General features: G+C 53.4%; 1 pseudogene; it reads right to left on the bottom strand.

The window, feature by feature from the left end:
- Positions 1-2,835: 2,835 nt before the first annotated feature.
- LOC112308950 (double homeobox protein A-like) lies at positions 2,836-10,877 on the bottom strand (annotated as a pseudogene).
- Positions 10,878-11,098: the final 221 nt, after the last annotated feature.

The following is an 11,098-nucleotide window of genomic DNA, read 5'->3' as shown; positions in this document are numbered from 1 at the left end:
AGTGCCTTCTTTTGTTCCGTATACATTTTTGAAATATTTGTTCTAGGTGTGTGAAATGTGCCCTTGGTACTTTAATAGGGATTGTGTTGAATCTATAGATGGCTTTGGGTAGTATGGACATTTTAATGGCGTCGATTCCTTCAGTCCATGAACACGGGGCGTGCGTCCATTTGTGTGTGTCTTCCTCCATTTCTTTCTTCAGTGTTCTACAGTTTTCCAAGGGTAGTTCTTTTACCTCTTTGGTTAAATTTAATCCTAGGTGTTTCATTTATTTATTTATTTTTGCTATAGTAAATGGGATTTTTTTTCTTAGTTTCTCTTTCTGATAGTTCATTGTTGGTGTAGAAAAATGCCTTCGATTTCTTAATATTGACTTTGTATCCCTTTGGCTACTTTGCCAAAACCACTTACTAGGTCAAGTAGTTTTTTGGTGGGGCCTATAGGGTTTTCTATGTACATTATCGTGTTATCTGCAAATAATGGCGGTCTCCCACCTTTTTACTTGTCTATGGGGTCTTTTGTCATAAAAATTTTAACTTCTGGTGTCAACCAGTTTATCCATCTGCTCCTTTGGATCCTGTGTGGGTGTGTTCTGGCTTTGGTTGGCTAGTCCTACTCCAGGTTCAAAACCAAGGTTGTCCATCTTCTCTTCTGTTGGTCTTAGGGTGTTATTTTTCATATTTTGTGAGCAAAGCAAGAAATGGATCTGACCACACACACATTATTACATCCTCCCTCCTTATTGGAGATGTCCCCCTGCCAGGGACGGAGCTCGCACAGCTGTTAGGGGCCTTCCCAGCACCCTTGATTTGCCCCATTGATTTTTTCCCCATTCCAGTGGCCAGAAAACCCTCTTTTATTTACTCTGCTTTTCTTACATGTCTTGATGTCTATTAAGGCACATTCTTAGTTATTTTTTAAATAGACTTTTAGGGAAGTTTTAGGTTCACAGCACAATCGAGTAGAAGGTACAGAGAGTTCCCATATGAGCCCTGTTCCCCAAACACACTCAGCCTCCCTCACTATCAACAGCCCCGCTGGAGTGGCGCGCTTGTTACAAATGACGAACCTACACTGACACTTACGATCACCCAGTTTATACTGGGGTTCACTCAGTGCCATATGCTCTGTGATGATGGCATGTGTCTCCATCATAGTTCATACAGAATAGTTTTCCTGCCCTCCCAAATCCTCTGTGCTCCACCTATTCATCGTGGCTTCCCCCCTACCCCTCCACCCCCCGCCAGCCACTGGCCACTACCGATCTCTTTACTGTCTCTGCGGTGTTGCCTTTTCCAGAATGTCACTGAGTTGGAATCATATGGTGTGTAGACTATTCGGAGTGGCTTCTTTCACTTTGTAATATGCACTTAAGTTTCCTCCGTGTCTTTTCATGGCTTAATAGCTCATTTCTTTTCACCACTAAATAACATCCCATCGTCTGGATCGACCAGGGTTTATTTATTCACCTACTGAAGGACATCTTGGTTGCTTCCAGTTTGGCAATTATGAATACAGCTGCTGTAAACACCCCGGTGTCGGCTTCTGTGTGCACGCACATGGTGACCTCCTTTGGGTAAATGCCAGGTACTGTGACGCTGGATAATGCAGGGTGGGGCCAAGGCAGGTTTACAGTTGTTCATACCGAAAATAACACAATAGTTAATAAATAATACAGGAATAAAGTCTGTGTTTTGCATAGTCACAACTGCAGACCTACTGTTGCCCCACTCTGGACGGTAAGAGTAGTTTCGGTTTTGTGAGAAACCGCCAAACCGTCTTCCACGGAGGCTGTGCCATTGTGTGTTTCACCAGCCATCGGTTCGGGTCCCCATTGCTCCGCATCCCCGCCAGCACTGGGTGGTGTCAGTGTGCTGGACTGTGGCCATTCTAATAGGTGTGCAGTGGAATCTCACTGTCATTTTGATTTTCATTCTGCTGAGGACATATGATGTGGAGCATTTTCTCATGTGCTTATTTGCCATCTGCATATCTTCTTCGGTGGGGTGTCCATTGAGGTCTTTGGTCCATTTTTTAAATTGGGTTGTTGATTTTCTCGTTGAGTTTTAAGCATTCTTGTATATTTTGGATATGGTCCTTTATCAGATACATGTTTTGCAAATATTTTCTCCCAGCCATGGCTTGTCTTCTCATTCTTTTGACAGTTAACTTTTGCAGAGCGGAAGTTTTTTGTTTTTTTTTTAAGTGACACGAATAAGTTTATTTTTTAAATAAATATTTAATTGTTCTATTACAGTTGTCCCACTTTATCCCCCTTTGCCTCCCTCTGCCCATCCCACCCCCCTGCTCCCATAGACAATCTTCACCCTGTTGTCCACGTCCATGTGGTCATTCGAGTAAGTTCATTTTCACAGTCCTTGACATCAGTGAACTGTGAGCCGCGCTCCGTCAGTAGGGCTGTGTGCTGCCCGTACCCGTCTGCCTCCTGAGGTCCAGTTTACCATCTCCACGAGGCTCGGCTCCTGGAGAAACTGAAGGCGTGTTTAGAAGGGTACGTCCCCAGGAAGAGTGAGAGAGGTTTGGAGTCCAGGACAAGGATGCCAAACACCCTGATTTGTCTCTTGGTTTATCCTGCTCTGGCTTCAGACAGTTGCTCATGAGATTGGGGCCCTCGTGTGTGCTCTCTGTTCTAAAGGTTCATGAGGTTGTTTTGTTTTTTAGAGAGGAGAAGGAGAAAGAGAAATACACTGATGTGTGAGAGATACATGGATTGGTTGCCTCTTGCACACCCCCACCTGGGGATCTGGCCCACACCCCAGGCATGTACCCTGACTAGGAATCAAACCAGCAACCTTTCAGTTTGCAAGCTGGCGCTCAAGCCACTGAGCCACACCAGCCAGGGCAATCGTGAGGTTCTTTCCTCCTCTGGACATGGAGTCTAGATCTTCAATTCTGAAACCAAATTTGGACTCTTTACTCTGGAGCCCCAAGTGCCTTAGCAAGTTGCTCTGTGGAATCAGTCCCAGGGTACCGGCCGTCCGCAGGCCGTGATGTGATGAGGATGTGTAGTTGGAGGAAGTGTAGCTGGTACAACACCGTCAGTCTTCTCTAGTTCAAATCTTCTCTACAGGTTGACCTTGGCCTTGGCTTGCTGCTGAGTCCTCCTTGGGTTCTGGCCTTTTCTGGACTCAGTGCCTCACTCTTCAATTCTGAAACCAAATCTAGATTCTAGGCTCTTCAATGTCCATTTCTGAAGCAAGCTTTGGCGTGGTAGCGTAACCTGGGTAAGGGTTTTGGTCGAGCACTTTGACGAGGATTTTCTATTGATCTTTTGTGAATTTGGTGAGGCTTCGTCCATGACTCACCGTGTCTTCCACGAGCCGTGCTGGAAGACAGAACTCTCAACCTTCAACCAGGAGACGAGAAGTTTTTCATTTTAATGAAATTAAATGAAGTCCAGTTTATCGATTCTTTTGTGGACAGTGCCTTTGGTGTTGTATCTGTAAAGGTCTTCACCGTATCCAAGGTGATGTAGGTTTCCTCCTATGCTATCCTCTAGGAATTCTGTAGGTTTATGTTTTACATTTAGGTCTTTGATCCATTTTGAGTTAATTTCTAGGAAGGTATGAGGTCTGTGTCTAGATTTTTTTTTTTTTTTTTGCACTGTAGATGCTTGGTGTTCCAGCACCGTTTGTTGAAGAGACCGTCTTTGCCCCACTGAATAGCCTTTGCTCCCTTGTCAAAGGTCAGTTATGTATTTGTGTGGGTCTGTTCCTAGGCTCTCTGTTCTGTTCCGTTGAGCTCGGTCTGCCCCACCACCAACACCACACTGTCCCAGTCCTGTCGCCCCACGGCGATCAGCATCAGGCAGTGTCTGTCCTCCAGCCCTGTCCTCCTTCAGGACCGTGTTGGCCTCTCAGTTATTTTTCGGAACTGTCGTCTTCTCATCACCTACTGCTTCCTGGTGCTGGGTTCCATCAGAAGCCTTCAGGGATTTGGCTGAGATAGCTCCCCACCCGTGTAGCAGTGTGGGGAGCATAGGCATGCTCACTCTCGTGTGTCGGGATGTGTATCTGAGTCCCCTGCTGTGACCTGCCCCTCACTGAAGGAAACAGCCCATGCAGGGGTTGCGCAGAACTGACTTCGGGGGAAGACACTGGGGAAGAACTGAGCTGACAGGGCAAAGCCTCCCATCTGGGCAGCACCCACGAGCCACTGGGAATTCTTCCACCATTTAGCTGCTCTGCCTCTGTCTCTGAGCTGACCGGTGTTTCTATGGGCGACCAAGCAGCTGATCAACATCTATTTATTTTGGCCAGAAGGAAGTTTTGGAAAATGAGAAGTGGATGACACTGTTTAGTCTTCTGTCTTTCTGCTGACTCTGGGAAAAGTCGGGGCCCAGCCATGAATCGGGAGTCAGCGGGCTGCCGGGAAGGGAGCTCCCAGTACATGGGGGTCATCAGCTGGACTCCAGTAACTTAGCCAGCTCCACGCCAGCAGCAGCTCCAAGGAGTCAGAGATCTGAACAGGCATCCAGGTCATCCTGGATCTGAGCAAACACATGCCACCCCATCTGCCCAGTTGTCCCCTGGCAAACCTGTGTTCTTCTCACTCAGCGTGGAACGTCCTCCCCACTCATGCACTTTCGTCTGGGGGCACACTGACTGTGTGTGCGTTGGCAGGTGTGTGAGGGTGTGTGTGATTGAGTATCAGCAGGTGTGCAGCTGTGTGGGTGTACAAGTGAGGCTGTGTGGGCACATGGGCAGGTATTCAAGTGCAGTTGTGAGTGGGCAGGTGTGTGCATGCGCACATGTGCAGGTGTGTTCCTGGAGTTACTCCATCACTGGAGACAGTGATGGGCATGGCAGTCCAGTCCCATCTCTGACTAGGGGCAGCCGCGCCAGCTCATGCCCAAGGCCAACATCACTGGCGGGCCTGGACCTTTCTTAGGGCGTGGTCCTGAGAGCGAGAACATCTCTGTGGGTCTCTGCCGGGGAGCAGCTTCCTCCCCCTCCTCCAGGCCTGCAGAAGGCAGGTGCCAGCCAGCACCTCCAGATGACAGCAGCCTCAGGGCAAGAGCAGAAACCAGACACACGAGGAATTGCTTTTTTTTTTTTAATGTACTTTTTACTTCAAACCAATTTCAAACATATAGAAGAGTTGCAAGAGCAAAGAGTAGAGAATACCCACATATTCATCAGCCAGAGGCCTATTCAAGTTTTGCCGATGGTTCCAATAATGTCCCTCACAGCAAAATACCCAGTCTAGGGTTGCATGTAGCCTGGTTGCCACGTCCCCATCTTCCCCTCAGTCCGGAGCATCCCTCAGCCTTTCCTGACTGTCGTGACTATGACGCTGTTGAAGAGTGAAATGTCCCCGATTTGGGTTGTCTAATTCAATCCAGATGTCCCTGGAGTGCTGCTCATCTGCATGCGCCCAGCTGGGTGGTGAATGTGTCCCCGCGCTAACTCCTGGAGGAGCTAACTCTGACCGTCTGCAGGGGTCTCCGTCGGGAAGCGAGCTCTAGTTGTAGTTTGTACATGTTTTGGGGGAGGACATGCGGGGGTTCACTCCACTTGCACCATGAGTTAGCGTTTCCGGGTGTTCTCGTTGCCTGAATTGTTATGGTGACTTCTTATTTCCATCATTTGTCAGCTGGAATTCTACGGTAAGGGAGAGCTTTCTCTTTTCCCCAAGTAGTAATGAAGGCATTTATGTCAAGAGAGCTTCAGAGTCCCATTTTATGCAGTTACTGCCCTTCTTTATTTTATTTTGATGCTCGAATTTGTCCCAGTGGGAGCCCCTTCTGGCTGGTTCCTGTGTGTTTTAAATCAGCCCTGGCTGGTGTGGCTCAGTGGACTGAGCATCGGCCAGTGAACAGAAAGGTCACTGGTTTGATTCCAGGTCAGGGCACAAGCCTGAGTTGCAGGCCAGGTCCCTGGTTGGGGGTGCACGAGAGGCAACCACACATTGATGTTTTTCTCCCTCACTTTCTCCCTCCCTTCCCTCTCTCTAAAAGTAAATAAATAAATAAATAAATAAATAAATAAATAAATCTTTAAATCTGCAGCAGTGTTTTTAAGCATTTCATGACAATGCTGCTTCCACTGCGCCTCCACCTTCAACCGCCAGGCTCCACTCCAGGTCCCTCTTTGGTGGGTGGACTTCCCATCTCTGCTGGTGAGACTGTTGGCTACTGGGCAGCCTGTAGCCCTCAAGCATTTGCTATTTACTCAGCAACACCCCTTTCTCCCATCTGTTTGCGTGGAAGGAGGGAGGGGTGTCTTCTAATTAGGCACCTGGGACTCGAGTGTGGAGGTCCCTTGTGTAGAAGGTGGGGGACCTCACTCTACACCATCTCCAGGCAAGTTCTGCTGGTCCCCAGGGTTGGGCTCAACAGCAGAAGAAGGGGGAGGCTGGAGGCTTTAAGATTTGCCCCACTCTGGGGCACATGGGGTGGTGGGGATGGTGGAGCTTCACTGTAGAGGGGGTGGGGGACACAGAGGTGTGTCCTCACTGCCTCTGCCCTCCATGAGGCCACAACAGGGCCTCATGCAGGGCCCCCCTGGTTTGCAGCTCCTCACATTTCATTTCTGACTCAGACCTGGGACTTGGCCTCCGCCAAAGTGAATTTAAATTATCTGCTTCTAACTGTCCTAGCAGCTTTGAGCAACCATCAGAATTACCATATTTATGAATAGCTTGGCCTGGACATTTTCTGCTGGGAAGAAAGTCACCCTTGACTGCTGCCAGTCTCCTGGGCTCCCCTGAAGGTCCAGGTACTGGGCTTGGCCTGACAGGTGGCCTCGGACACTGATGTGACAGAAGGAGAACTCTCATCCCCAGAGGGCAGGACAGGCGGCCAGATGGCCCATCCATTTAGCCTCACTGCCTGAGCACAGCTGCCCTGGCACACAAACGGGCCTTGTCTGCACCCATCACGTGCTCCCAGCCCCACTCCCAATCCCTCTGTGGACATGACTAGGTGTGGGAACTATTTTCCCTGGAGCTGCCTTTGACATTTGCCATTCATCTCAGAGGAGTCATCTGGACCAAAGGGGCCTCCCCAACCTCCCCCAACTGGTTCACTGCAGCGGGATCAAGAGCAGGCTGCCCTGGTGCCCCTGCTAACCAGGCACAGGCTGTGGGTCAGCAGTGTCTTCCACATCACAATGGGCAAGGCTGGTCTGGGGGCGAGGCGTGAGCAAACAGGAGGAAGAGGGAGCCAGAGGCATGAGTTCACACATGCATGCACACACAAACACATTAAGAACACACACATATATGCACACACACACAACAGAAACACATGCACAAATGCACACACAGTAGGAACACATGCATGTGCACACAGCAGCACAGGCATGCACACACAGCAGGAATACATGCATGTACACACCAGGAACACACACACACAAACGTGCACACATACAGAAAAAGATGGAGTGTTCTATACAGAGTGCTGAGGGGTGCACAATCTATTCCCTAAGGACACTGGCACACACACTTCTGCACACATACATGCGTACACTCAGCCCAAAAATGCTGCAGTCTCAGTGAAATCAGGGGGCTTGATGTCCCCATCCCTTCCCCCTGCGCATGGCCCCTGGGCCAGGAAGGAATGTCCCACAGGAGGAGGCTCAGAGGAGGCTGGGGAGATGGAACTGGGTAAAGGGCCATGCTCCCCTCCTTGGGGATTCTGGCGCTGTCCAGGATAACCAGGGCGATGGAACGTGTTGTTGGAACGGCCCACCCAAACCGCAATGACGCAATGACGCAATGACGCAGCCCAGAGCTGGCAGGCCTGTTTACAGTGCCTGGGGTAACAGACAGAGGCTCCTGTAAACATTGCAGAATTGCAACACGAGTCCTTTCTGAATCCCAAATGTGGAGTGGGTATTACAGCACATGCCAGGGCCCGGGGGTCCTGTGCCTTTGGGGGCAGCATCTCTGCAGACAGGCTGGGGGGTGGCCCTTAGGACCCTGGCTGGGCTTGTTGTCATCCGCAGATACCAGCGCCCACTGCCTCGAAGCCATGCTGGTAAACGAGAGAAGCCTAGTGGGCAGAGAAGGCTGATAGGCTAGCGTCCCTCCAGCCAAGCCCCATCACGCAGGCGACCTTGGCCAGGCTTCTCCTTCCCCTCTGCATGAGAGGCTTGAGACCAACTGGCAGCAAGATCACATGGATATGGGAGAAGCCCCACCACCCCGCCCATACACACGTTCAGTCCCTGGAACAGTGAATGTGACTCTATAAGGCAGGGGCGCCAGCAGATTTGGTTGAGTTAAGGCTCTGGGATGAGGAGATCACCTTGGATTACATAGGTGGGCCCTACATGCCTACAGAAAAGAGGAGGAGAGACACACAGGGCAGAGAGGGGTTGTGTGACCACAAACACAGGAAATGAGGAAATGTGGCCACAAGCCCAAGAATGCTGAAAGCCACCAGAGGCTAGGTGTCAGGTGGGACCCTCCCCAGGATTCTTAGAGGGAGCATGGCCAGGACCACCGTGATTCGGCTTCTCAGCCACACACTGTGGGGAGTTTCTGTTGTTTAAGCGCCCAACACAGGGCCAGGACAGGGTGCCGGCCATGCTTCTGCGCCAGGTGGAGCCAATTCGGGCGGGCGGGAATCACGCCCACGGACAGGTTCTCCCGTGGGGAGTCAGGCCTGCGCTCCGCCTGGGCGGCTAAGAGCCTTGCTTTGTCTGAAACTCCCCCAACCTGCTCTGAGTTGGCCAACGTGGACCGAGCAGCTTGAACTCCCTAAAGTCTGTGCTAAATTACCCAAGAAGGGAGTGTGACCGCTTCGACCTTGGTCCCCCCAGAGCTCGAACCCCCTTCTCTGTGAAAGCATTGGAGGCCTGCGGGCGAGCAGGTACAGGCCCCAAGGCAGGAGCCCTGGGAGGCCACAGGAGCCTCTGCGGCCAGGGCTGGGGATTTTCCCGGGGGCTCCCTTGGAGCCCACATACCCCTTCTAGGCAGGACAGTGCCCTCACCAACCCTTGACCCCCTAGGACACCTGCATTCCGAGATAAGCAGCCCTAGCCTCCCTGGGGCTCGGGACCCTGAGGCCGGGGTGACAGAAACTAGCCTAAGTTGCGGGAAACCCGCAGACCCCTCCATAGCGTCCTCCCCACTGTGAAGATCCCCCTGTTCTTCCATCCGTAAGGGGGTCCCCCCTTAGGATAGAAGAACAGGGGGGAGGCCCGCAGGAGATGGCTTTTGTCGGAGGTGTGGCTGGCTGATTTCGACCGAGATGCGGGGCAGGGCAGGGGCAGGGCAGAACCCCCCGCCAGAATCCTCCGTCAGGGCCACGTGCCCCACCCTTGTGATATCAGGCCAGGTTGACAGGGTCCCTAGGCTCGTGTCCCAGGAACTGGAAGCCCTCCCTGCCTCCCGGAGGACTGCGCGTTTTCTCGGGGACCACACTTCCCAGGAGGTCTCCCACCTCCGCAGAGGCAGTGCCCAGGGAAGAACTGGGAACCTGAGGCCGGGCTGGGGGCTGGCTAGGGGTCCGCGCTGGGTGGAATGGGCCCAGGCGGGCAGGACTCATGCCCACGGGCCATTTCTCCTGTGGGGACTCAGGCCTGTACCCCGAGTGGGAGGCCTAGAGTCTTGCTTTGGCTCAAACTGCCCCACCCCACCCTGAGGCGGAAAACTTGCACCCAGTGGCTTCAGCACTGTAAAGTCTGGGCTAAACTAGCGAGAAGGGACTGTGACCCCGGTACCCCAGAGCTCGAACCCCCTCTCCATGAAGGCATCGGCGGCCTCCTGTCCTTGGTGTCCGCAAAAGGCATTCACCTGCGGCAAACCTGGGCCCGGGTAAGCAGGACCAGGCCCCATGGCAGGAGCCTGGGGAGGCCACAGGAGCCACTGGAGCCAGGACTGGGGATTTTCCAGGGGCACTCTCGGTGCCCAGGCGCCCTCTCTCGCCCGGGGAGTGCCCACGCCGTCCCTTGACCCCCGCAGGACACCTGCATCCCGCCATAAGCGGCCCTCTGCCTCCATGGGGCTCGGACACATGGGGCCGGGGTGCGAGCAACTGGCCTACGTGGCGGCAAACCCGCAGACCCCTCCGTCCCATTCCCCCCACTGCGAAGATCCCCCTGTTCTTCCATCCAGAAAGGGGACCCCCTTTCCGGATGGAAGAACAGGGGGGAGGCCCCCACGAGATGGCTTTTGTCCGAGCCACGGCTGGCTGGTTTCGGGCCAAGACCCCCCCACCACAAGCCTCCCTCCGGGCAACGGGCCCCACCCTTCAGATATCAGGCCAGGTTCACAGGGTCCGTGGGCTCGTGTCCGGGGAACTGAAAGCCCTCCCTGCCACCCAGAGGACTGCGGGTTTTCCCGTGGACCACACTTCCCAGCAGGTCTCCCACCCCCGCAGAGGCAGAGTGCCCAGGGAAGACCTGGGGACCTGGGGCTGGCGTGGGACCAGGCCCCACAGAAGGAGCCCTGAGGGCCCACAGGAGCCTGTGCAGCCAGGGCTCGGGATTTTCCCAGGGGCTCTCTCAGGGCCCAGGAGCCCCCTCTCCCCTGGACAGTGCCCACGCCCTCCCTTGACCCTCGCAGGACACCTGCATCCCGCGATTATTGGTCCTCTGCCTCCATGGGGCTCAGACCCTTGTTGCAGGTGTGCAAGTCACTGGCCTAAGTTGCGGGAAACCCACGGACCCCTCCATCCCGTCCTCCGCACTATGAAGATTCCCCTGTTCTTCCAGAAGAACACCACATTCCCAGGCTTCCTCTGGAGCCCTGACCCAGAATCTCTGCGGGAGTGGGCAGAAGGCCGTGACCCTCACCTGGGGCCTTGGGTTACAAATGGTTACCACCCCCTCCTCCTCCACTGGGAAGTTCTGGTCGTACTTGTCTGGCACACCCACCACCTCACCTCCTGAAGTGTCATCCCTCATCTCGCAGGGCTGGGCACTGCCTCAGCTCTGCTTATCCTCTTCCTCCTGGAGCGGTACTTCTCCTGGCCCGGGCCCACCTCCGAGTTTGGGGCTTTGGCCGTCATGCCTCTGCATCAACTCCATCCTCTGTCCACCCCACAACTGCTGGGTGTGTGCGCTTTCAGGGGGGTGGACTCAAGAGGAACACCTGACCACAGCTCACACCCAGCCCTCCCTGGGCC

Source organism: Desmodus rotundus, chromosome 2 (assembly GCF_022682495.2).
Source record: "Desmodus rotundus isolate HL8 chromosome 2, HLdesRot8A.1, whole genome shotgun sequence".
Classification (NCBI taxonomy): Eukaryota; Metazoa; Chordata; class Mammalia; order Chiroptera; family Phyllostomidae; genus Desmodus; species Desmodus rotundus.
The sequence above is the reverse complement of the archived record's forward strand: the minus strand, read 5'-3'. Positions and strand labels throughout refer to the sequence as shown.